Genomic DNA, 26,963 nt, shown 5'->3' on the forward strand with positions numbered 1-26,963 from the left:
TGGCAACAAAGATCCACATAGTCAAAGCAATGGTATTCCCCATAGTAACCTATGGATGTGAGAGCTGGACCATAAGGAAGGCTGAGCAAAGGAAGATAGACACTTTTGAACTGTGGGGCTGGAGGAAAATTCTGAGAGTGCCTTGGACCGTGAGAAGATTCAACCAGTCCATACTCCAGGAAATAAAGCCTGACTGCTCATTGGAGGGGAGGATCTTAGAGGCAAAGATGAAGTATTTTGGCCACATAATGAGAAGACAGGAAAGTTTAGAGAATGATGCTGGGGAAAAAGGAAGGAAAAAGGAAGAAGGGCCAACCAAGGGCAAGATGGATGGATGGTATCCTTGAAGTGACTGGCTTCACTCTGAAGGAGCTGGGGGTGGTGATGACCAACAGGGAGCTCTGGCATGGGCTGGTCCATGAGGTCACAAAGAGTTGGAAGCGAATGAATGAATAATCAATGTCATACTCTTTATTCTGTGTTATGGACCTACTCTGTCACGATCCCTTAATACAGTTCCTCATGTTGTGGTGACCAACAACAATACAATTATTTTTGTTGCTACTTCATAACTAATTTGTCCACTGTTATGAATTGTAATGTAACTATCTGATATGCAGGATGTAACTATTTACATTCACTGGACCAAATTTGGCACAAATACCTGATATACCCAAATTGGAATTATTGTGGGGTTGTGGGGGCAGGGGGATTGATTTTGTCATTTGGGAGTTGTGGTTGCTGGGATTTATAGTTAACCTACAATCAAAGAGCATTCTGAACTCCACTAACAATGAAATTGAACCAAACTTGGCAGACAAAACTCCCATGACCAATAGAAAATATGGAAGGGTTTGGTGGGCATTGACCTTGAGTTTTGGAGTTGTAGTTCATCTGCAACCAGAGAGCATTGCGGACTCAAACAATGATGGATCTGAACCAAACTTGGCACAAATACTCGATAGACCCAAATGTGGTGGAGTTTGGGGAAAACAGACCTTGACATTTGGGAGTTCTAGGTAAAGGTAAAGGTTTACCCATGATGTGTTTGACTCTGGGGTGTGGTGCTCATCTCCATTTCTAAGCCAGAGCCTGCATTGTCCGTAGACCTCCAAGGTCATGTGGCCGGCATGACTGCATGGAACACCGTTACCTTCCCACTGGAGCGGTACCTATTGATCTACTCATATTTGCATGTTTTCGAACTGTTAGGTTGGCAGAAACTGGGGCTGAGAGTGGAAGCTCACGCCACTCCTTGGATTCGAACCTGCGACCTTTTGGTCAACAAGCTCAGCACTTTTACCCACTGCGCTACCCGGGGCAGTTGTAGTTGTTGGGATTTATAGTTCACCTACAATCAAAGAACATTCTGAATCTCACAAATGATAGAATTGGGCCAAACTTCCTACACAGAACCCCCATGATGAACAGAAAATACTGTGTTTTCTCATGTCTTTGGCGACCCCCGCCCCCGACACCCACTCGTGACCCCTCCCCAGGGATCCCGACTCCCAGGTTGAGAAAAGCTGAGTTAGGGAGTCCTTCTTAATGGTTAGGTAGGATCTCTCTTCCTGCAATGCAGGCTTGTAGCCAGGATTTTAATTTTGGGGGGGGGGGGGGGGGGCTGAGTCTGAGTGAAAGAGGGTCTACCTTAGAAACCTTTTGTATCGTTACCCCAATACCCCCATGCATATGGGATATATTGAGCATGGTGATCAGATCATGATATGAATAAACACAACAGTTTAAATAATGTACCAGTAAGGCCTTCTCACGGACCACCATGAGAAGTTCGGGTTTTTTTTTGTTTGTTTTTTTTGTCGTGTCAGGAGTGACTTGAGAAACTGCAAGTCGCTTCTGGTGTGAGAGAATTGGCCGTCTGCAAGGACGTTGCCCAGGGGACGCCCAGATGATTTTGATGTTTTTTATCATCCTTGTGGGAGGCTTCTCTCATGTCCCCGCATGAGGAGCTGGAGCCCCCCAAGCCCACCCCTGGCTACATGCCTGCTGCAATGAGAATCCACCTCCGAGCTCCTTGCCCTGGCCTTCCCGCGGAGCCTCGGCACCCCTTCATCCTTCCTGACTCCGCCTCGGAGGAGGGGCCCAGGAGGAGCCTCGGGAAGCCCAGGGCCGGTTTCTCCTCCGCCTCGGCTCCTCGCTTGCCTCTTTCCCAGCCGGGGTTAGTCAGCCGAGCAGCCCGCAAGCCAACGGGGTCTCCTGAAGGCTGGAGGAAGGAAGAGAGGAAGACTTCAGGGCAGATCTGGTTCTGGCTGCTGCAGAGCTGGGGCGAGCTGGCTCTCGGCTTTGCTGCTGCTGCTTCTGGCGCGTCGCCTTCCCGTGAGTGGCAGAGCCGCTGCGCCAAGCGGAGGGAGCGGGAGGGTGGGTGGGTGGCGTGTGGACGCCTCTCGCGCATCTGCCCCCCTGCACTGGGCCCCTTGCTTCAGGTGCCGCCGATGAAGGATTGAGGCAGCCCGGAGACAGGTGGAAGGCTGTGCTGAGCAAGCCGGTTGGGTGGCTGGCTGCTCCTGACCTGGAGGCTCAACCTTCTCCACTAGACCATGTCATTAGGGTTATCATTATTACCATCTTCATTACCATCATGATCTTCCTTCTGGGCCCGCGTTTCTTTACTCGCCAGCCAGTCGCTTTCTCTCCAGAGTGGAGAAAACTTAATGCAGAAGTTTGGGGAGGCAAGGCTTTAATTGCAAGGCGCTGGGGGGGTGGGGGGGTGGGGGGGGTGTCCTGGCTGCATGTCTTGACTTTGGCATTTCTCTTTTTCTGGTTGTGAATGCGCCTCCGGTGCTGCTCATATGTCATGTGGACACGTGGGAGGTTTGTGGCTTGCCCTCCTTATCCTCCTTTGTAGTCCCCACGAAGCAATGTTGAGAAAAGGGAGGAAGTGGTGGGTGCACTCTGCATATGGTTGATTTGTAGTCTCTAGAGCAGGCATGGGCGAACTTGTTCCCTCCAGGTGTTTTGGACTTCAACTCCCACAATTCTTAACAGCCTCAGGCCCTTTCCTTTCCCCTCTCAGCCGCATAAGCGGCTGAGGGGGGAAAGGAAGGGGCCTAAAGCTGTTAGGAATTGTGGGAGTTGAAGTCCAAAACACCTGGAGGGAACAGTGGCTGAGGAGGTAGAGGAAGGCTGTTAGGAATTGTGGGAGTTGTAGTCCAAAACACCTGGAGGGAACAGCAACAGAGGGGGGAAAGGAAGGGGCCTGAGACTGTTAGGAATTGTGGCAGTTGAAGTCCAAAACACCTGGAGGGAATAAGTTGGCCCATGCCTACTCTAGAGAGGAATCTGTATGTGTGAGACTTCTTGACTTCTTTGGTTTCTTTCTGGCCTCCAGGAAGCAATATGTGTGAGGAAGAGAGGAAGCAAGGCCAGCTCTGCGCATGGTTCGAAGCACTTCTTTGCCCTCCTTTCTGGTTGGCTTCTCAAGTGTTGTCACCCTGACCTCAGTGTTCTAAAAGAGGAGGAGGCTGAATCTTGTCTCAATCAAAATCTGTCTTGTGAGTTCAGGGCAAAAGCCAAAGTAGTTCTGAAATTGAAGGGAGACAAAAACTAACAAAATCTATCCTGTTGTGCTACCTTTATCTGGACAACCTCCGAGTGCACAATATATTGTGTTGGCTTTCAAAACTTCACTAGCTTCTTCTAGCTTCTTCTTTTAGATGTAAAAATGTGTTGTCAAAGGCTTTCATGACCAGAATCACTGGATTGCTGTGAGTTTCATGGACAGTATGGCTATATTCCAGAAGCGTCAGGAGAGAATGCTTCTGGAACATGGTCATACATCCCGGAAAACTCACAGCACCCAAATTGTAAAAAAACTTGCACTGTGTCTTACTGTGGCCACTGTGTGTACATTTTTAGCTTGCAGTGTTATAGAACAGGGATGTCCGTCAAATTCATTTTCATCGCGGACCGCATCAGTCTTATGGTTGTCTTCAAAGTGCTGTTGAATCTATAGATGGAGAATCTGTGAATGCAGAGGGCCAATTTTAGTTTTACATAGTGTTTGGTGCTCTTTAGCTTTTTTTCCAGTTTGGGTCCCCAGTTTTTTTTTTTTATGAATGACAACTTCAATCACTGGAGGGCCACATAAAATGACATGGTGGGCTGGATTTGAGCTGCAGGCCTTGACTTCGACACATGTGGTACAGGAAGTCTGTGTAATAAATTGAGGAAGTTCCCCACCACTTGTATGTTGCATGGACCATAAGACAATGCTTTTGTTGTGCCTTTAGCAGGGTTGTCCCACGATAAAGAGATCTCATCTTTTCATACTTCTCTGCAGCATATATGTGTCTGTGTGCAGCATTTGTATGCATGTCTCTCTGGCAACTTGTGGGAGTCTCCATGACATGGGTGGTTAGCTAATCTCCAGACTGTGGGCAGGTGCCATGTCAATCCTCCTGCTCACCCAGCTCTTATCTTGTTCGGTGCTGCTGTTGAGGCTCTCCTGCATACCTCTGATGCATAAATATCAGTTATTTCCTGACATCCTTCTGCTGTTTTACAGCTATTCCATTTCATGTTACCACCACGTCCACCTCCTCCTCTTAATGCCAGAGAGCTGGAAATCATGTTAAGAAGTAAAATGGTGTGCAAGGTAGAAGGTGATGTGCTCCCCCCACCCCCCAATCCATTTTAGAAAGCCAGTGGGGTACTCGAATGGCTTTCTAAGATACAGGAATTGCTGAGATCATCTGTAGAGAAGGCGAAGATGGATGCATATCTGGATAAGTGGAAAGAACTGTGATGGAGAGATAAATGGAACTCTTAATCCCATTTTGTTAAATGTGAAATTGAATATTTCAAAGTGACACTGCTTAAACAGTTATAATAATTCTTTATCACTGCAAGTACCAACTAAAATTCAATTAATGAAACTTTAGCAAGACAATGCTGATGTAAAGTGCCATCAGTTCAGTGAATTTACTCTAGTTGGGAATGACCCATAGATTTAGACCCAAGAATGGGGCATTTTTGAAAAGTCACTACTGCCTTTTGAAATGACATGAAATGTTAAGCATATTATAATAACATGCTCATTTTACTGAGGGGGTAATTTTGGAGGTGTCTTCTTGTTTTTCTGGCAATGAGAGCAAGATATATTTGGGAATCAGAAGTATGGCAAGAGAGAGACATATGTCTTGTCTTCCTGTCTCCAAGTCAAGCACGGAAGGATAATTATGGATGTGGGGCTTTTTGCTCATTGTGGAGCTCATTGTTGGCCTTTTGAGATAGGATGCCATGTGGACATCAGTCCCAGGCCCAAGTGGGTTTAATTCTCCTGTCTGTCATTTGGGCCCCTACACAAAGTGGGGTTTGTGATCACCCAGATGCATAAAGTTAATTAAATGTATGTATGGGAGCAAATATTATCCTGAATCTACCACATACACTAAGTTCTCTAAAAAGACTCTCTGCTGTGTTCCTTTACAACCTCGAAGGCCAGAACCTTTTCTTTCGAACTATAAAAAAAATGAAAATTCTTGGTAGAATCTATATTTCCACTAGGTGCCAAAATATATAGAAGAGTGACTTAGCCCAGCTTTGGTTGGTACTTAAGCTGTACTTGGGATTTGACCATAGTGGATCATGCTTTATTACCACTCTGCCCCAATTTGACTACTGTAACATGGTAAACATGGAGCTGTCCTTCAAAAGTGTTCAGAAGCTAAAGCTAGTACAAAATGCAGTGACTGAACAAGCTGGTTCTATGTTCAATATGACGTTCTTCCAAATATTTACACATGGCTATCATGCTACCTCTAAACTTTCTCCAGGCTAAAATACAGAGTTCCCTAAGCCGTTTCTCATAGATCATGGTTTTCAGATCTTTTACCATTTTGGCCACACTCCTCTGGACATGTTTTATTTCATCAGTATCCTTTTTGAATTGTGGTGGCCAGAACTGGACACAATATTCCAGGTGAGGTCTGACCAACACAGAATAGAATGGTAATATGGCTTCCTTTGATCTAGATCAGTGGTTCTCAATTTGAGGGTCCCAAGATGTTTTGGCCTTCAGCTCCCAGAAATCTTAACAGCTGGTAAATCAGCTGGGATTTCTGGAAGTTGTAGGCCAAAACACCAGGGGACCCACTGGTTGAGAACCACTGATCTAGATGCAGTGTACAATCACATTGGCTTTTTGAACTACTGAATCAGACCATTGGCTCATGCTCAACTTATCTACTAAGATTCCTAGATCCCTTTCACATTTGGTGTTGTCAAACCAGGTGTCACAAATTCTGTATTTCTGCATTTCAAGTGTCGTATCTTACATTTCTCCCTATTAAATTTTACTTCGTTAATTTTAGTCCAACTCTATAACTTGTTAAACTCTGGTCCTGTCTTATCACCACAAGAGGTTAGGCTGGTAGATACACATCACAGAGCTTTCTGCATTTCTGTTGGGCAGTGAAATTTTGTGCAATATTAGTTAGCTTTCAAATCTTAAAGTGTCCATTATGCATGTTTTAAAAACTCTTTTAGAGCTTTAAAATAATGTCAAATGTTTTTTCATTAATTGACATTTTAAAAGTGTTTTTCTTATCTATTGTGTGTTAACTTTGGTGCTTTGGTGGGTGAAAAAGTGATAAATACAAAAAATTATGAGAGATGGAACAATATGACTAAAGTATCTTAATATAAAGTGTATCTTTCACTTCTAGGTGTTAAATGTCTGTGCTAAATCTTTGTCTATCATATACAGGAATTATTATCTTATGTTCCAGTCTAATTGTTTTAAAATGTTTTGGACTCCTTTCACCATTCTGCTTTAAAGTTGGTAGTGATGGGAATTGTTATCCAAAACACCAGAAGGGCGATATGTTTAATTTGTGTGTTCAGGAGTGTAATTAGTAATTTCTGTGTTGTCATTATCTCTCATAAGTATCGCAGCCGGTGAGTTTAACTGGAATGGGTTGTATCCTTGACCTCCAGGGTATTTTAGTGATAGATAAAGTTGTTATAAAGAGCCCCTTGGATAATCTAGTTTAGCCCTCCTACATCAAGGAGGATAAAGCAGTGTGTTAATCCTGGTATACTGCTTTGGTATCAGAGGGCATTTTCTTCCATTACACAAATGGCTTCTGAGTTACTGTTAAACACAATTTCCATTATCACAATTGAATTTTTTTTTCATGAGGGGTGGCTGCTTCCTTCTGTATTGTGGCTTTCAGGGGCTTTATTTTGACTGTTCCTCTGCCTTGAATGTAGTAGAAGGGTCACCCTGTAGTTAAGCCAAATATAAACATTAAAAAGCAAAACTAAAATACACTGTTTGAAAGAAGGTTGGAACATCTGGACCTGATCGACTGCTCCACTGCAGTCTTCTACTGAGTCTCTCAAGGTCAATATAAAAGTCTAATTTGGAGGAGAGAATGAAAAATGTAGGACTTCAGGTTTTCTTGTCTAATATGAACATCTTTACTACATGAACATCTTTACTACATAAGAGGTGATCATACTGAAATGGGTTCCCTTATACCATCTCTGATTACATAATAACAGGGCATCTGATGAAGTGGGCAGCAGTCCACGAAATATTAAAACTTGTTAATTTTTGAGATGCCACAAGGAAGTCACATAGTTACCCACCTTGAAATAATAAATGTATTATTTTCCCTCATAAAATTTAATGAACTGGCATTGATATCCCATCCAGTCCTAACTGGTTTCGGTGGGAACCACGTCTAAAAATAAATAAAAATAAAGAAGTCATTATAGTTACTCGCTAATGACTGCATAGACTAGACCAGTCTAATTCAACTGCTCAGTATGTACAAAACACTTGTTGTTTGTAGTCAATATTTATTTACTTTACTTTACTTTACTTAATTTATACCCCACCTTTCTCACCCCGCAAGGCACTCAAGGTGGCTTACAACTCCAGCAAAATTCAATGGCCCATAAAACATGACAATGAAACATTCCCTATCAACTAAAACAATTTAAACACTTGAGCAAATAAAACACATATAACAATGAACAGATTAAAACATATAAAGTGCATAATTCCATTTATCCATAATCCTTGTTCATAATCCTTATTCAGACTGTGTCAAATTCTGTAATATCTTATTCTCCAAATGCCTTCGAACAGAGCCAGGTATTTAGCCTTTCTCATCCTCACCAATCACACTTGCAAAGGGGGTGAGACTGAGAGCAAGGCCTCCCCAGCAGATCATAAAGCTCTAGTTGGTTCATAAGGGGAGATGCGTTTGGAGAGTGCCATTGATGGTTCAAAGCTTGCATTTACTCAGTATAATTCCAAGTATCAAAAATGGTTATTCCCTAGCTTTCATCCTCATAATAACTCAGTAAGGTAGGCTAGGGTGATTGGAAATGATTGTCCTATGGTGTGCTGTCGAACATAGGATGCCACTTTATGTCAGCCATGCCCAGTTAAGCCCAGTTAGGGAATTCACCTTGATTGGCAGTAACTAAAAACAATAGTGTTCCAGTTCATATTTTTTTGCCAGACAGTGTGGTGTAGTGGCTTAAATGTTGGGCAACTATATTGGGAGACAGAGTTGGACTCCCAGCTGAGTCATGGAAACCCACTGGGTGACCTTGAGGAAATTACACTCTATCAGCATCAGGAGAGGCAAGAGCAAACCTCCATTGAACAAATTCTGGCAAGAAAACCCCATGATAGTTCACTTGATCATAAGTGAGAAATGGCTTCAAGGCACACAACAATGACGACGACGACGACAACAACAACAACAACAACAAACCAGCTAAGCACTCTTTCTAGGACCCTCCATTGCATCCCCATGTTGTTCTTCACCCCTCAATAGACACTGTTAGCATTTTGTGTTTAATATGTACATTTAGTGCTCACTGAGAAAAAATTATGGTCGTCTGGCTTGTGTTTCATACTCTCCATAGAGAATAGTGCTTCTGCAAACCTCGGGGTTTACAAAATCCATTATACTTTCTTTTGATAATCCACTAAATGAATTGACTATCAATAGGGAGGAGGAGGTGCAAGAAGGAGGAAGGTTTGAATACTTTAAGAATCAATACCAATTTAAACTAAGGTTGTGAACAACATTTTCAGGAACCATGAATGATATACCCATCATGGCCTTTTCAAAATGAAATAACATTAGAAGTGCCAGTAAGAGAAGAATTGCAAATGCCATGGAATGTCCAAAGGGGAATTTCCAGAAGCAGGAAGATGTTCAAACTTCAGCTGTGCGTGTGGGCTTTGAGAGAGACCAGAACATGGATGTCTGCTGCGTGCAAAGTCAGATAAAAGCCTCCAGATGCCTGACTGTCTGTAGGTGCCAAACATTCCACGTTTGATTGGAAGACCCATATTTCAAACTAATGCAGCTCAGCAGATGGTTGGAGCCAAGGCAACCCTTCAGACTGTTTTCACAGGTGCCTTGTCATTTTGAAAAATATATTATTTGTAGTAAGAATGTATAGAATATTATTTACTTTGAATGTCTGCTTGATTGAAAACATCTTGCCTATTATAGCACATCAGCATTTACTAGTAATGTGTTCCAGGTTAAAACTGCAATCTTATGTAGGCATACTTAGCTGTATTGAACTCACTTCCAAGTGGTGAGTTCCAAGTGGTACCAAGTTCCAAGTTAATCTGAACAGGATTGTGTTGTGAGAGACTTCTGAAGGCTATAGTGACTTAACTCTGACAACATATGCATAGGAATTTGTAAAAGCAAAAACAAAAAACAACAACATATGCATACTTTCATGTAACTTGGTTCTCTGCTTTTGGATATCAAAATTCATCTACCTAGAAAACTGAAGTTGGTTCTTGATTTTTTTAACATCCAAGACAGTTACCTTTATGATTACAAAGATACTCTCAGTGATATGAGCCCACTGCCTGCTAGCACTGGATAGAAGAAATGGTGAAAAGGCTAACATATGCAATGATTTCCTGCAGATTGGAATATAAAAGGGAAAAAAAATGCAAAGTGAAGGGAAGACTAGATGAGAAGAGATAGGCAAAGGGGTGCATAATCCTTTGCCAGCCTGCCTTTTCTACTCCAGAACTTGGAAAAGGAAGTTTTAAAGCTGGAACATGGAAGTACAGCCTCTGAAAAGCTGCTTGGCCAAATCATGATAGAGCTATGCGTAGCTGCTCTATTCTCCCCCATAAACCAGAGCACCTTGAACTGTAATCTTCCAAGAAGTAGCTCACTGTGAGGACATCCAGATACTCCGAATTAAATACCATATAATTCCCTCAGACACACAACTGACCCTTTGTATCCACAGATTCTGCACCCACAGAATCCAAAGAGCAAATCATTGTGTTGTTTACCATTTTATATTTTACCTTTGTATATAAAGTGACTTGGATTTTGGTATCCACAGAAGGCCTGGAACCAAACTCTACCAGATATCCAGCAGATACTGTGGGCCCACTTCAGGCATTACAGTAGAAGAGTAAGCACTTGACAGCACAAAGCACTTGCAATCCATTTGCTGGAATTTTAATAATGTCCAAAGTGCTTCGAAGTCTCAAGGTTATGACTATATTAATAACAATGGTCAGAATAAAATTTACATGATAAGAAGCTGGTGAAATAGAAGGGATTAGTAGAGGCTGTTACTTGAATTTCCAGGCTCATCATGTGGAGTTTACAAGTATCCAGTGTTGTATTTCCCAAGGAAGAAAGACCTAACAATGTTGGACCTAACAAGTACTACTCTTATCTGTCTGTTGTTTACCTGTGTTCCTCCTGCCCACATCCTCAGACAAGCTAAATACAGTGGCCATTAATTTCCTGGATTTCATTTCTCTGTTTTGAAATCATGGCCCACCTGTATAGACCACCTAACTGCTCTTTAGTGAGTTCTTTGACTCAACTGTAAGCAGCTTGGTCATCTCTACTAGCCTTCCAAATGACAAGCAGGAATTCACAGCATACCAGGTAAAATAAGTAGCAGGATGGATAAGTGGTTAAAAGGTTATGTTTAATGAATGGACAGGCTACTAAGGAAATTTAATTAGGTGAAATCTGCAGCAAAATATTGTGGTGAGAAAACCTTCCTTGTTCAGGTTTCCAGCAACTCTATCTCCCTCCCTGCTCCAGTTCTCCATTTCAGTCTCCCAGTTATCAGTCAGTATTTAATGTCTCTAAAGAGAATGCTTGGTCCTTATTTGACTATTTTGGGATTATTTTCTCCTTAATTTATATTTTTCCTGTAAAACTGCTTTGTATCAAATCTGAGGCTGGATCTATACTGCCATATAATCCAGTTTCTGAATCCAGATTATCTGCTTTGAACTGGACTATATGAGTCTACACTGCCGTATAATGTAGTTCAAGGCATATAATATGGATTCAGAAACTAGATTATATTGGAGTGTAGATGGGGCCTGAGATTCTTCCCAGCCCAGTGTGTAGAGGTTTGCAGTTTTGCCTATGCAGTAGCAACCCTCTCAGCCCGAACTTTAGAAAGAGGATTTGTTCTTGACTCTTTTCCATCTCCCCTGTTCTATGCTCTAAAATGGTAACAACTGAGGAAGAAGTGAGTTTATATGATTTCGTACAAGGGCTTGTTTGATTAGCTCAAGCTTAGAAAAGAATAATCAATTTTAGGGTCCATCAACACTATAGAATGACACCAATCTAACTGCCATGGCCCAATTTTATGGATTCATGGGAGTTGTGGTTTTACAAGGTCTTTAACCTTCTCTGCCACAGAGGGCTGATTCCTTGCCAAACTACAGATCCCAGTAATCCATAGCATTGAACCATTGCAGTTAATGCGATGTCTGTAGATACATCGTTACAAGATCATCAGGTCAGAGCATTTTTGTTCTGCTTCTCTTTTTTTGGCCATAGGTGTTTCGTAGTGTCAGCCCAGAGGTCGTGGAAGCTCGTGGTAGCTGTGTGTAGCCTACAAGTCGTATCCTGTTCAACCTGACTAGATGAATTTAATTATCATTCCTATTGGATGATTTAATTTATGAAAAAAGTGTTATTATTGAATGGTGTTAAAGATGAACAGCTATCAGTTTTAAATGGGGCATATGCGTATTAAAAAGAACCCAAAATAAAACTTGACAGTCATTAGGACTGGCAAAGAACACTTAGTGCTGGATTCTCAAACTTTTTAAGCCCTGGGTCAGTTCATGGCCTCTCAGACTGTTGGAGAGCCAGATTACAGTTTGAAAAAAGCATGAATGAATTCCTATGGACATTGAACATATCTTATTTGTAGTGCAAAAAACCATGAAAGAACAATATAATATTATACATGAAGAACAATTTTAACCAACCTAAACTTACCAGTATTTCAGTGGGAAGCTTGGGCTTACTTTTGGCTGATGAGATAGTCAAGTTAATTAGGATTGTTGTTGTTAGGTCTAAGGCTTAGGGTGGTGGTCAGGTAAATGACCTTGGAGGGCTGTAACCAACCTGTAGGCCTTAGTTTGTGGACTCGTGCTTCTAAGTTACAGCACATAGTACCAAAAGATCACCCAGTTATGTGGGGGAGCCATAGTGGTGCAATGGGTTAACCCTTGTGCTGGCTGAACTGCTGACGTGAAGGTTGGTGGTTTGAATCCAAGAGACAGGGTGAGCTCCCGTGTGTCAGTCCCAGCTTCCCATGTGAGGACATGAGAGAAGCCTCCCACAGGATGGTAACACATCAGGACGGCCATTTCTCTCACACCAGAAGCTATTTTCAGTATATTCTCAAGTCGCTCCTGACACAATTAAAAAAAAACCATTTGTGTGAGCACCTGAGGTTGAAAATCTCACCTATATGCACCTCCATGTGCCTAACAGTGCAAATACTATAAAAAATGAATAGGCAATCATTTTTGAAAATACCCAGCAATCTGCTGCCTGAGGCAGCCTTCTCACCTTGCCTGCTCTGAATAAGAATTGTGGTAAAAAAAGTCTATAAATTGATAATGTGCTGTTGTTGTTGTTGTTGTGGTTGTTGTGTGCCTTCAAGCCATTTCTGACTTATGCTGACTCTATCACTGGGTTTTCCTGGCAAGATTTATTTGTGCGTGCGTGTGTGCATGCACATGCCATTGTCTTCCACTGAGGCTGAGAGAGTGTGACTTGTCCAAGGTCACCCAGTGTGTTTCCATGTTTGGGTGGGGATTTGAACTCTGGGATCTAGACTTGTAAACCAGCACTGAAAATTATAAAGGATTTGCTATCCTTTATAATCTGTATCCAGCTGGTTCCTTTCAAACAAGCCTTCCTTATTCAGAAACTCTTGTGTATTCTCTTGTGTTCATGGTACCAGCTTTATCTTGGTATCTGCGAGTGTGTCCTCCTCCTCTTTCTTTTCCTGCTGTATCACGTGCAATATACTTCTGCTTGTAAAAGAAACAGCCCTGTGTTTTTAGTTAATGCCTCAAATCACTCTGTCAGTTACAAAGCTGTTCCATGCTCTTTGAATGCCAGTGTTTATGGTTTACTTGCGCTAATGTTTGGCTGTGATGCTTGTCACGCTATTTCTGTTATTTACATCTCAATGATGATTTGTTATTCTTAGTCGTGATCGGTTCTCCCTGGTTGTATACCAGCAAACAAAAACACTGCAGAATTGTTCTCTGTGCATTAACTTCTTTGGAAGTCAAACTGTATTGGTCTATAAATTTACTTTGTGCCACTAGAACTTGACTGAACCTCATTTCCATTGAGATCCAATTTGATCAGCTAGATAAATGGTGGCATTAAAAGAACCCATTTTGTTGGCAGGAGTTTTGATGAATTACATCGCTGTGTTCCTATCAACCTGCGTAGCTGTGATTTTAGGGTTTTTTATTGTAGATTGTTTTACATTTTCCTAAAATATCCCCAGGGCTTGTTATCATGGAACTTCATAACATTCTTATCCATATTTTTCTCCAAGTTTGTAATGCATAGGAACATACATATTAATGAAAACGCTTATTAAACACATACACAGTCAGCCCTCCACATTCACTGGGACCAGGACTCCATAAAATTTGAAAAACTGTTAATTAAAAACTACTTCCTTTTTTTTTTTACTTCAAAGAGCAACTTCCTTGGAATCAGTATTTCATGCAGCATGACATTATGGTCGACTTCCACAGGATGTTGACCTTAGAATCATGCTGGGGAACCTACAGATGTCTATGGAAATATTCTATTAGGAATCTGTAAGTTCTCCAGTGTGATTCTGTGATCAGCTTCTGGCAGACCTTAACCATAGGGTAATGATGGAGAAAATAGAAACTTCAAGAGCTAAAATATTAATCTGGTCCTCAAATAGTCAATTCCCCATAGAGCCAATTGTAGTAGGGGGAAAAGCCTCCCAAATAGTCACAATCCAAAGTCATCAAGCAGGAATTAGATAACCCTTGTCCCTCTAGATATTTGGAAATACAACTTCCACAATCTCTTATAGTGGATGTGTTTGGAAGTTGAATCCCAAAATATATGGAGTGTTCACATTCTCTCCCATTGCTATGTAATTTCTGGATTTTCATTTGCCCAACAAGGAGCATGCCTTATGGCAAGGCTTAAGATACTTTGGCTTTGCCCCACTGCACTCTTTTTCATGTTTTTGGCTTCCAACAGAGACCTGTCATAGCATTATCCCAGGGACAGGAAAACCTTTGATCTGCAAGTTACTGATTATGTCTCTCTCCCTCTGATAGTGAAAATCCCTGAGCGGTGGAAGGTAATTTGTTGAAGACCACTTGCTGATTTTAATTCCCCAGAGGATCCTCTGCATGCATCCACAGAAATTAATTTGTTATCCAACTGCATCTGCATAACCAAATAGGTATGCTTCCCCCCTGCCTCCCCCCTCACGCTGACATTTTACAGGAAAGAACATTTTCAGGCAGGAGCTGTTTTCTTCTGGGATAAACACATCTCGTTAGTGATCTGTGTCATAAGAGGTTGTTCTGCAGGTTAGCAATAAAGGCACAGTAAAATATACAATTGTTTTACACATGGATAAAATGATACCCATATGGAAAACATACATAGGGGTATCATTTTAGAGAAGAGACACAGAACCTCATTTCCACTGACTGCAAATCTGTGTCACATGTGTCATCTCTCTCTGCATTCATCCATGTCCATTGTACTCACTGTGACGGTTCTATGATACAACTCTCTCCTATAATTTTTTTTGTCGTGTCAGCAGCGACTTGAGAAACTGCAAGTTGTTTCTGGTGTGAGAGAATTGGCCATCTGCAAGGACGTTGCCCAGAGGATGCCTGGATGTTTTGATATTTTGCCATCCTTGTGGGAGGCTTCTCTCATGCCCCCGCATGGGGAGCCAGAGCTGACAAAGGGAGCTCATTTGCGCTCTCCAGATTTGAACCTGTGAACCTGTCGGTCTTCAGTCCTGCTGGGACAATGGTTTTAAAGATGGGCTCAAAGCCAACCTTAAAAACTCTGGCATAGACACTGAGAACTGGGAAGCCCTGGCCCTTGAGCGCTCCAGTTGGAGGTCAGCTGTGACCAGCAGTGCTGTAGAATTTGAAGAGGCACGAATGGAGGGCGAAAGAGAGAAATGTGCCAAGAGGTAGGCGCGTCAAGCCAACCCTGACCGGGACCGCCTTCTACCTGGTAACTGATGTCCTCACTGTGGGAGAAAATGCAGATCAAGAATAGGGCTCCACAGTCACCTACGGAACCACCACCAGGACACTACACTTGGAGGACCATCATCCTCGGACTACGAAGGATTGCCTAAGAAGAAGTAGTAAGTTAACCCATTGCGCCACTGGGGGTTCCTTCAGCTATAAATAAGACTTGCTTGCTGTGTTGGTTGTATCTGTGGACTAAATCCTATTGTTAGGCCTGACTAGAGTAGACCAGTAAATAAATGGCTCCTCTGTCCCCATATGTCTTTCTGGATACAATTTGGCCAACTTTGTAACCTGGGGAAGGCTTGGAGATCTCAGAACTAGCCCTGTGTAAGCTAGTTTTAGTTCAACAGCTTGTGCAACTGGCCAGCTACTCAACTGTTAAACTCCATAGGATTCTGGCCATTATAGTTAGGCTTTTCTTCAAAGGGTGCATCTATGCTACAACATTAATGTAGTTTGTTACCATTTTAATTCTCAGGGCTCAGTGTTATGGAATCATTGAAACTGTAGTTTTACAAGATCTTTAGCTTCCTCTACCAAAGAATGATGGTGCCTCAACAAACTATAACTCCCGTGATTCCATAGCATTCAGCCATGGCAGTTACAGCAGTGTCAAACTGCATTAATTCTACAGTGCAGATGCACCTTAAGTTAACAGGCTTAGGACTGTGCTACATGTTTCTTTCTGTACCCTATAAGTATTTTTGTGAATTTTATAAAGATTTTCAAATTACTCCATTCTTGTTTGTAGCGTCTGTTTAGAGTTCTTTTTGTATCATGCAAGAAATCAGTACAGGGTAGTCTTCTTTATCAAAAGGCCTGTGAGCTGTTGGAAGCTACCAGTCAACCATATGTAGCTCGGTTTGTCAGTGAGCAGGAATTATGTATAGTATCAGGCCTAGGAAAAGATTGCAGACCAAAAAGAGGAATAGAGGAGTATATCCCTGTCTTTCATCTGTAGCAAAAAAAGAAAAAAAAGATATATCTATTAATATAGTATTTTAATTGAATGTTAAAAATTTCATTGGCTGGATAACATTAAACATTTACAAGTACATCAAACCAACTCATTACATATCAAACACAACCAACAATTGTGGAGATTCCCAGTGCTCTTTTCCATCACAGCTTACTAATGGTTGTTTGCAATTCTCTGAATAATCATTCCATAGCTCTCTATATAATGATTGGGGTTCACTTTGTGGCCTGTATTAACCAAAAATAGAAAAGTAAAAGTGCTGGCTATACATTACAAGCAGCTGGGAGGATTCCCTCCATGTAGAGCAGCCAATCAGAGCAGCCAATCAGAGAGTTTTCCCTACCTCTGATGCAGATTTCAGCTCTTCAATGGCAGGCAGGATGGTCAGGAAAAACAAAGGAGGATATAATTTTATGAATGGATTACAGTGTCTCAACTTTGAGACTAACGAAGCGGGGCCATCAGGTTGCTGAGGGTTATAGCTTTGGTCATTGTGTAATGAGTGACCCACCAAGTGAGTTTGGCACCCATGGTGCCTATGTCTATTGTTGGCCATGACAGCATATTGTCCAGAATTATTGGGTTAAGGAATCCATTCCTGGGAAAGAGGAAATGGCATTCGGGGAAAATATTGACAGGACCTTCCAAACTCAGGAAGGGTGCCAGGTGATTATGAGTCCTTTATGTCCATATGGTCACACAAAAGAAGGTTAGCCCAATTCAGGGGCTGGTCATTCTTTGTGCAGTGGATTCAACCTGGAATGAATAGAAAAAGTTTGATTCTGAAGATGATGGGTTCTTGAGTCCTTTGTTAAAGTGTATACCAAGAAGACACAAGAGGAACTTCAGGTCAAAGAGTGTCGGTGAAAGGTCATTAAGGCTTTCTGGCTCCAAAGATATATTTATAAAATCATATAACATAAAATATTACAACACACACACACATCAGGGATCCTGGCATCACCTAATCTGCGGATACCAGAGGCACCTGGTTCCGGATGCCGGGGTCTTTGGGAGTTGACCCAGGGTTGGGAGCATGTCAAAAGGGGCAGTGGAAACAGGAAAGAGAAGGGAGAGAATCCCTGCTCAGGACTGAGGGGCTGCACGGTAACTGGGTCAGATTATGAAAGTAAAAAGGAAAGCAAAAAGGAGACAATAAAGGCTACAGTGAAGAAGCAAATATGGGGGCAAAAGGACACCAGGGTGTCCGTTTAGTAAAGATTTTTTTGTAATTCATGAAAGGTGGCTTGTTGACAGTATATCCTCTGGAGCTGGTGGCTGCTGCAAGTCTTCTTCTGGCAAGCCATCGGGACTCTGGGCTCCTGGTCAGCGAGGTTTGAATCTCCTGCCATGGTCTGAAGGAAGATTTTGCTGGGGGGAGGGGTCTTGCCGTGCCGTCAATAGTAAGTGTCCTAGTTCTGTTTGCAATTACATTTAAACACAATATAAATAACCTAAACATAAGCAAACAGGATTACAATAACAGGTTATAAGCATTTGACAGACAGTATTAAAGAGAACCTGATAACACTTTTGAACATTCAGTTAAAGTAAAATTTGGGTTAATCTGTTACCTAGCAAGTTTTGTTTTGTTGCACTTTCTTGACAGCGCTCACAAATCTCAACACAATAGAAAATTCATTGTGTTTAAAAAGACACCACAACGTGGTTGTCAGATGAAAGTAATGAAGATTGTTGACAGAGAAAAAAACAGGAAAAATGTTTCCTTCTAGAGCAATTTATCACCCTCTACGTGCAATTCCCATCAGCCCCAGTAAATATAATCAGTGCAAATATGATGAAAGTTATGGCCCAACAATATCTGGAGGGCCACAAGTTTCACAATGCTGGGCAAATCCTTCACCAATATAATTCAGAATGCCTCAAGGGGTGAGGGGTGACTTGCTGAAAATGACTAAGAGGAATCTTTAAACTAACTAGGAAGCAGACATCTCTAGCATAATCTTTCATAGACCCTAGTCCATTCCATCAGATGTGACTGGATTTGTCTATGTCCTTTGATGCCCAAGCAGATTAACATGGATTTTTCTTTGATATCTCTTTGTTATTCAAACTGTGGTCATTCTCCTTTGCCTGCAGTTGTGCTGTATGCCTGTCAAGGTAGGTAATAATTATAGACAATCTATTTGAAGAAACAATCCAACTGATGTGTGGGCATGTTCACAAATATGCAGCAAAAGAAATGCCAGGGTGATTTATTATGCATGAAAGGACACTAGCCCATGTCAGGTGCGACCTTGGCAAAGGGAGATGTGGTAGGAGGTTTTCTTTGTTAAAGCGGATGAGAGGAGATTGCCAAAGGTATTCTGGTGCCTGAGGGAGAAACACGAAGCAGCACCTTCCCTGTGTTAATCACAAGATAATGAGAAACAAAATGATGGACAATTTTCCATCCTTTCATAGGTTCTCAAATAGAACTTGGAGCTTAGATATGATGTAACCTCAGTGACTGAAGGTGCTTTATGGAGGAAAGCTAATAGCTTTTCCTAGCAAGAGATATTTTCTGAACAATGCTTGAGCTAATCTATCCACATTGCAAAGGCATTCTGTCATTGAATATGTCAGAAGTATAAAACGTATGAAGAAAAAGGCTAACTAACACCGCACATGATAGTTTCCAGAGAGATAGCTGTAGTCTGCTGAAAAAAGCAACCAAAAGTCAAGTATATTTATTGTACTATAAACATTTGTGAGTTGTAACTAAGCTGAGGTTGTTGTAATTGGGAATCTCATAAGATGATGGAAAAGATGATAATGAATGGTGAAGTAGAAGTTGTTCGGGAAAGAGGACAACCCTTTTGTCTGGATGGAAGGAAGCTACAGCCTTGGGTCTGCAAAACTTGAGCAGCTCAGTTGATGACCAGGAAGCTTGTAAGTTTCTCAGTCGTATGGCTGTTTGCATTGCCAAGCCAATTAAAACATGTGGCATGATTAAAAAATATATACTCACATGCAAAGCTTTGTCCTTTTTCAGGCCACAGGAGACAGAACTGAACTCCTGCTGAGTTCTCGTCCCACTGTTTCTATGTTGGTATCTGTGCCTAGAGTTATTTTGTTTAAGAATGGCCATCTTTAGGTAAGAGACAAAATGTCCTTCCTGGATCCTGTAATGTCTCCCCACCCACCCTGATTTTAAAATTATTGTCATTTCTGATATTAGAGGTGTGGGGGTAGAGACTGTAAGACAGGACAGGCAAAACCTGCTTTTGAAAGTTCTGCATATTTTTCATTATTGGAATAAAACATAATTGGATTTCAGATTTTGCAGGTTAGGCAATCCTGATTAATCAAAAGAGTACATAGGCTCTGCTCCCTGGAAACTCAGGTGTGATTTCATGACTCATTTTAGTACACTTTGATTAATTTTAGCAAATCTATTACTTGTGTAAAGTACTGTATGCTAAGAACTATTGTGGCATAGTTGCCAAGAGACGGAGCTGTGAACCAGCAAGGATCCAGTTCAAATCCCAACACAGCTGTAGCCAAGTTACATCTATTCAGGTTACATAAATTCAGATGTAGGAGTAGAGCAGTTGTTCTCAACTTGTGGGCTCCCAAGAGTTTTGGCCTACAACTCCCAGAAATCCCAGCTCGTTTACAACCTGTTAGGAATTCTGGGAGTTGAAGGTCAAAACATCTGGAGACCCACAAGTTGAGATCCACTGGAGTAGAAGGTTGTGTCTGGTGGGTTAATAGAGAGTCCACCTGAATGGATAAGAGATGCACTGGCTACATTTTATATGCAGAAGGTCCCAGGTTCAGGCCCTGCTATCTCCAGGTTTGAGTGGGAAGTTATCTAACTTGAAACCCCAGATAGCTGCTGTTTGTCACTGTTGATTTACATTCTTCAGTGGGAAGAATGTTAATGTATATCCAGTGGATATATTTTCTGAAAACAGAGCTTGTTTCAACCAGTAGAATAACACTTCTATCCCATCCTAACCCTTCAGCCAGCCTTATGTGCTCTGCCAATCTTCACCTTTTTTTTACTGCTGCATTAGAAGGCCAATCATCTATTATATCCCAACACTCCAATTTGTTTATTTTGAATAATGGCAGAGTCCGTTTGACTTCATACTTTTATCTTATTTTTAATAGCTGAGAAAAATGAATACATCGTTCTAATCCAAATGTTCCTGTCAGTGACTACTTATGTCAATTCACTGAAATAGTTTGAGTAATGCCTTGGTTTGTTGTTTGCCATGGTTTTATTTTGTTTTTAATAGGCCTCATTCAGATGATTTTATGCATTCTTGATCATCTGCTGTCTAGCCTAGATAGAGTAAATACATTTCCTCATTCATTAATCACATTCATTAATCTTTCTGTCATCTTGTGGCTTTCTGGAGCTTCCTTTTGAAAAGTGTTGCATTTTTCTAGCTGTAGAAATTATAGGGTTGAAGGAGGATACAAATAGTGGAAGTGTCCGTGTTCTGTATTCATGACTGTGTCTCTCCCTCTAATCCTGGCCATAGCTCAAATTTAGTTTTTCAGTCAGGTATCAGAAATTTGTTATTTCTATAGGGAGAGGTTCCATGCCACATTTTGCTTTTGTTCTGAAATATTGAGGTGAAGATGATGAATTAAGTTGTGGTCTGCATTAGAGGTCTGACATGGGATAATGGTTTCTTACCCCATTCCATGTGCTAACTGGCTTACTGGTACTTAGTGCTGGGATCTTTGTGTTATCATATACAGTTTTGTGACTTGCCAGTGTGTATAATACATTTGTCACATTCAGCACTTTCTGCATTTGATTTCCCTTTATTCTCAGTCCTATCCTCAAATGCAAATACCTGATATATGTCTAAATTGATAGATAACCTGCCATGCAGCTGATGGAGTGGACTGTAGTCTGTGAAAGCTCGCTCCATGATAAATGTATTGGTACCATGGAACTGTTTTGTTTTTGTAGGTTTGTTTGTTGTTTTCACAGGACAAGTGTTTTTGTTAAAGCTTTGCTTGATTGGGGGATCGAAGAAATGGTGGGAGTAGAACCTATTTATAATCACAGTAGAAAGGAATCTATGAAAGTAAGCTTCCATTTGCTCAAAGAAGGAGAGTGTGATAGGTGAAACAAAAGATTTTCCCAGAGCAGTCAAAACTGGAGTGGTCCATTATAGCAGGAAAAGAGAACATTGTATGTTAAAGGTCAAATTGGGTTTTTATTCCTTGACTGTAGCAAAATCCATATGTTTTGTGTTGTATTATTGTTGGTGAGAAAACATGTGCAATTTTGCTTTTTCTGAGAGCTTGAAAATATTTGTGCTGTAGTTCCCAAAGTCCCATAGCCTAGCTAGGGACTCTGTGTAATACATTACAAGACTGGATTTGACTCTTCCTCCACTTGCCATAATTTCCCTTAAAACCTAGCCATACGAAGCTGCTGGTTGCATTGCAAAAAAAGCTTCCTTGGTACCATTGCAAATTTCTCATGAAATGAAAATAGCATATACAGAGAAGGTTTTTTTTTTGTCAGAATCATGGCCTAGGAGTGAATGGTAGTTAAGTTTCTCTTCTCTATCCAATAAAGCTGTAACACTGCCCAGGTTTGATTAATATACAAAAAGACGTCCCAGTTAATTGCACTCATGACATTAGCATATAGTTTTACTCTTGTGATGTCTATCTTAACAGATACATTTTTGGACAAATGAGAATGGTAGAGACCACTTACATTCATCACAAAACAAGGGGTGGGAAGAGTGATGACCACAGGCCACATGCACCAACCAGCCTGTTTTTGTGGCTTCCAGGTTTGACCAAGTTCTGAATTTTTAAAAATATTTTAAAATTGTGAACACAAGTAGATTGATAGAAAATTCAATAACAATCCGGTGAGGTTAAATAGAACAAACAATGATATTTCACTTAAATTCTCTCTTGATTTGATATATCCTATTTTCTTAACCTTACCATTTCCACACTTATCTACCACATGTGTCCATCAGTTTTTCTCCTCTCCCTCCTTCCCCCCTCACTCCCCACCCTCCAGGAAAAGTTGAACCACCAATTTGAGTGTTATTTGAATTGATTAACCATGAAGATCAGGGGTCCTCAAACTAAGGCCCGGGGGCCGGATGCGGCCCTCCAAGGTCATTTACCCGGCCCTCGCTCAGGGGCAACCTAAGTCTGAAATGACTTGAAAGAACATAACAACAACAACAATCCTATCTCATCAGCCAAAAGTAGGCCCACATTTCCCATTGAAATACTAACAAGTTTATATTTGTTAACATTGTTCCTCATTTTAATTATTGTATTTTTTAACGTGTTTTTTACACTACAAATAAGATATGTGCAGTGTGCATAGGAATTCATGTTTTTTTTTTTTCAAATTATAATCCGGCCCTCCAACAGTTTGAGGGACTGTGACCTGGCCCTCTGTTTAAAAAGTTTGTGGACCCCTGATGAAGATGGTATGATTAAATTGTTTATATTTTCTTTTTCTTTTTTTATTCTAATTATCAAAAATTCCCATTTTGAGTCCCAATTCTCCTTGGGACTGAATGTGTATTTAATTCTGCCTATTGTGTATTTAATTCTCCAGGTACTGAATTAACCCCCCAACACTTTCTAGAAAGCATAGAGAGCATCAAATTTGGCTTCTCATTCAGCTGTTTTAGGACCAAGAGGAGGCTTTCCCCCTCTTTCCCCCTCTTTTTTGTTATTTTGGTTATTAAAGAAGGTGTTTTCTGAATCTGAAATAGCTCAGGAAAGGCAAAACATGCCCACCCACACTGCCCCAGCCCCAGCCCCCATACCACTCATGGGAATTTGAGGGCATTTTGATTTTTTGTGCAGTGTGATGTGCCATTGGATGCATCCCTCTAAAGTAGACTTGGGCAAACTTCGGCCCACAAGGCTGTTAGGAAGTGTGGGAGTTGAAGTCCAAAACACCCAGAAGGCCAAAGTTTGCCCATACCTGTTCTAAAGTCTCAGTGGGGGCCAAGGTGGTCCCTGAATACTCATTTGCCCACTCACATCATAAACCCATAATTACTATGATCGTGTCATTATCCCAAGGGCTCCAGAGCATTATATAACTAAGCAACGTTATAGCTAAGAGTGGGCTAAACATTGAGCATTCTATATTTCCATGAAGTTTTGAGGTTGCTTTGTGCCCCTTCACCTCTCAAACTACACCTCCTAGTTAATGAGAAACAATCTTTTAAACAAGTTACATCTCTATAATTCTGCAATAACATCAAACAACACTGTTTTTGGAAATCAAAAGTGGCCTTTTTGACAATTTCAATTCTCTTTTTAGGTAATTTATGGTAGTCTGACTTCTACTTTAAGTAAGAAACATCATACATTTTCAAAGTTCATGCAGACCCTGGAACCTTTTTTGCTCTAAACTACCTGGAGCCATTTCAGTTGATCATCCCTGCCTTTGTACATGTAATTGAAATCTATGAATACCTTTCTCTTATCTGCCCTTGCTTACATCTGTTGTCTCCCCATGTGTCAACTTTTGGACTGCAGACTCCCTGAAGTAGGAACTATATTCTTGTACATGATATAGTACCATGGACAGTGTGTTCTTGTTCATGTGTATGCAGCTACATTCACATATGCAAACATAGTCTGATTTCCATTTTAATGCTGGAAATTAAAAATATTCAAAGGTGCAGGTGCCTCGACATTCTGTCCATTATTTATGTGACATTAGGAAAAACTGAGGACAGGAAGCATTCCTAGGACAGGAAAGGAGCTGCTGGTTCACTTCTAGCTAAGCAGTTTCGTTAAGTTATACTTCTGAGACTGACTTGCCAGCTGGATCGCCCTTTAGGGAACCATAAAGAGGTTTATTGCAATCTTTCTTGAAATCTGTCTTCCCCAATTAGGCCGCTTGCTGTTCTGTATTCTTTCCAGGTGATTGCTTGTGCATTCATGCAGTCAGATCCATTCCATTTAGTATGTGCACACACCAATCTTCTCTCAATCTATCATTGCTTATTGACAGAAACATGCCTTCCTTCCTTGACAGGGAGTTCAGTGGGAGATCAAACTGTAACTTCTTGCTTGCACCTGGAGACAATTTTTCTGTCTTTCACACCTTTGAGCAGGGTTGCTGCCAGTCCTGTTGGGCCATTTGGGGAGTTATCCTGGAATCTTGGTCAGCTCTCTTGATTTATGCTGGGCAGGACACTCTGACAAAAGAAGGAAAAGTGGAGGTCAACGCTCCATGCCTCTATAATGGACTACTTTCAGGATTGATGGAGCAGGTGGCATCCATTAGGCCTACTGACCACCAGTCATTGAAAGTTATTAAGACTAGAGGATCCATCAAGTATTCACACACTTACTGTTTGTCATGCTGATCAAAACCAAGACTAGACAACAAGCACCCTCCTAGAAGTTGTTGAAATGCAGTTCCCCCAGTCCTAGTTAAGAATGCCAAATCTTAAGTGCTGGCCTTGAGCCTTGTGTCTTAATCGATCATCTCCAGACAAGGGTGTAAGTTTTCCAGTTTTGAGGGGCCCATTTCCAGGAAAGAGGACAGGATTATTTGCAAACCTCTTGCTCGCCTTGGAGAGCAGCATCATGTTATAATTTGCAATGCATAATTGCTTGTTTGCTGAAGCAGAATAGGTGAGAAGGAATTATTATTTCAGCTTGATCTGGGAGCAATCTCTTTAATTAGGATTTTTATCTGAATTTCTAAACAGGAAAATATGGTATGTATGTGGGTGTTTGAATGGCAAGCTTGTGTCAGTATTTGATGGCACCAGCAGGATCCATTCCTAGGTCTCAAAGTTTTGACTTGAACCCTCTGGCCCTGGGGAGTTCATAGACAGGCAATCCTAGTCCTGGCTAACAAAGTCAAAAGGGAGGAATGTTTGGAGCTATAGTCCAGAAACATTGGAAAGACCATGTGGTTCATCCGTGGTCAAGATGAACACTACATTGTTAAAGAGTTGGTATCCCATTTTAAATCCTGTTGAATCCTGGGATTTGCAGTTTAGGAAGGGGCCTTTAAAATCATCAGCTAGAAAGGTTCAGGGTGCCACTAAACTACAAATCCCAGAATTTTGCAGGTGGCAGCCACAGAATAAAAAGTGGGCTGCAAACTTTTAAAAGTAGGATAATGTCGTGTGATAATCTCCTAAGGCTTTGATGCAATAGCCACTTCTTTAGAAATACGTCCTGTGACACTCAAGGGATAAAACAAATGTGGTAAAGTGTGGCAGGGGAAGTAAATCTCATACAGTTCTCTCATCATTACTAACTTTAGTTTATTTTCCAAGGGTTAAAATAAACCAAGTCTGCTCACAGGCTGTTTCTGATTTAATTAGTTTCACTTGCAGGGAAAATGAGAAGAAAATTATAGGAGAAGGTTCTTATTTTTAAAAGAGCTACATATTTGGGTAAGGGTTATTTGGGTTGTTGTGAGTTTTCTGAGCTGTATGGCCATGTTCCAGAAAGCATTCTCTCCTGACGTTTCATCTGCATCAATGGCAGGCATCCTCAGAGGTTGCCTGCCAGAGATTCCACAGATATATAAACCCCATTTCCTAGGTTCCAACAGACTTCACAACCTCTGGGAATGCCTGCCATAGATACAGATGAAACGTCAGGAGAGAATGCTTCTGGAACATGCCCATACAGCTGGAAAACAACAACCCAGTGATTCCGGCCATGAAATCCTTTGACAATACATTAAGTGTTATTTGTTTCCTGTATTTAAACATACAAGGCTTCAAGAGCAGAATAGAAGCTTTCAAACACCAGCTACATGTGCTGCTACAGCTGTAATTGCTTCGAACTACAACTGACATCAGACTATGCCATATTTCCCATCTACATCATATTTCTAGCCTTAATCTATAGCCGCTTCTGTAATCAAATGCCAGATGTTCAAGCTGAAGTAAGAGGATATTTTGTTTTTCAGTTCTTTTTAAAAAACAAGTTAAAGTTTTGGGTTTCTGTTACACTGCAGCAAACATTCTGCCATACCTCAATTCTGCTTCTCCTGGAGTTACGGAAATGAATTCAGTGATTATTTGTTTTTGTTTTTTAATTTTTGGGGTCCACTTAGAGCAACTCAGTAGGGCTCAGGATTAATGAGGCTAAATGGAGAATGTGAAGCCAATCAGATAATGTGCTGTTTATCAAGAGGAAGGAGGTGTTTTGTTTTTGTTCTTTTTCCAAGCAAAGTTTTTGCCAAAAGCAAACACAATGCTTATTTGTACTGAGCCATTTCTATTGGCCATGTAGTAAGTATAATGGTTTTAGAGGAGTGCTATTAGATCACGGGTTGATAGTGGTAGGTAATTCCAGGGTGACACCAGGCTATTGTTACAGTTCACAGGATGCAGTCCTGTTAGACTGAAGAATATTGTCTGA

The 26,963-nt window shown here is 41.2% G+C and overlaps 1 protein-coding gene across 1 annotated transcript in view; it reads left to right on the forward strand.

Moving 5' to 3' along the window:
- Positions 1-2,096: 2,096 nt before the first annotated feature.
- The window catches only part of PPP1R16B (protein phosphatase 1 regulatory subunit 16B), a 135,726-nt gene continuing 110,859 nt past the window's right edge, over positions 2,097-26,963 (forward strand). The window contains exon 1 of the mRNA XM_060772236.2: positions 2,097-2,337. The gene's annotated coding sequence lies outside the window, so the exon portion shown is untranslated. The remainder of the gene's footprint in view (positions 2,338-26,963) is intronic.

Source organism: Anolis sagrei, chromosome 4 (genome assembly GCF_037176765.1).
Source record: "Anolis sagrei isolate rAnoSag1 chromosome 4, rAnoSag1.mat, whole genome shotgun sequence".
Taxonomy (NCBI): Eukaryota; Metazoa; Chordata; class Lepidosauria; order Squamata; family Dactyloidae; genus Anolis; species Anolis sagrei.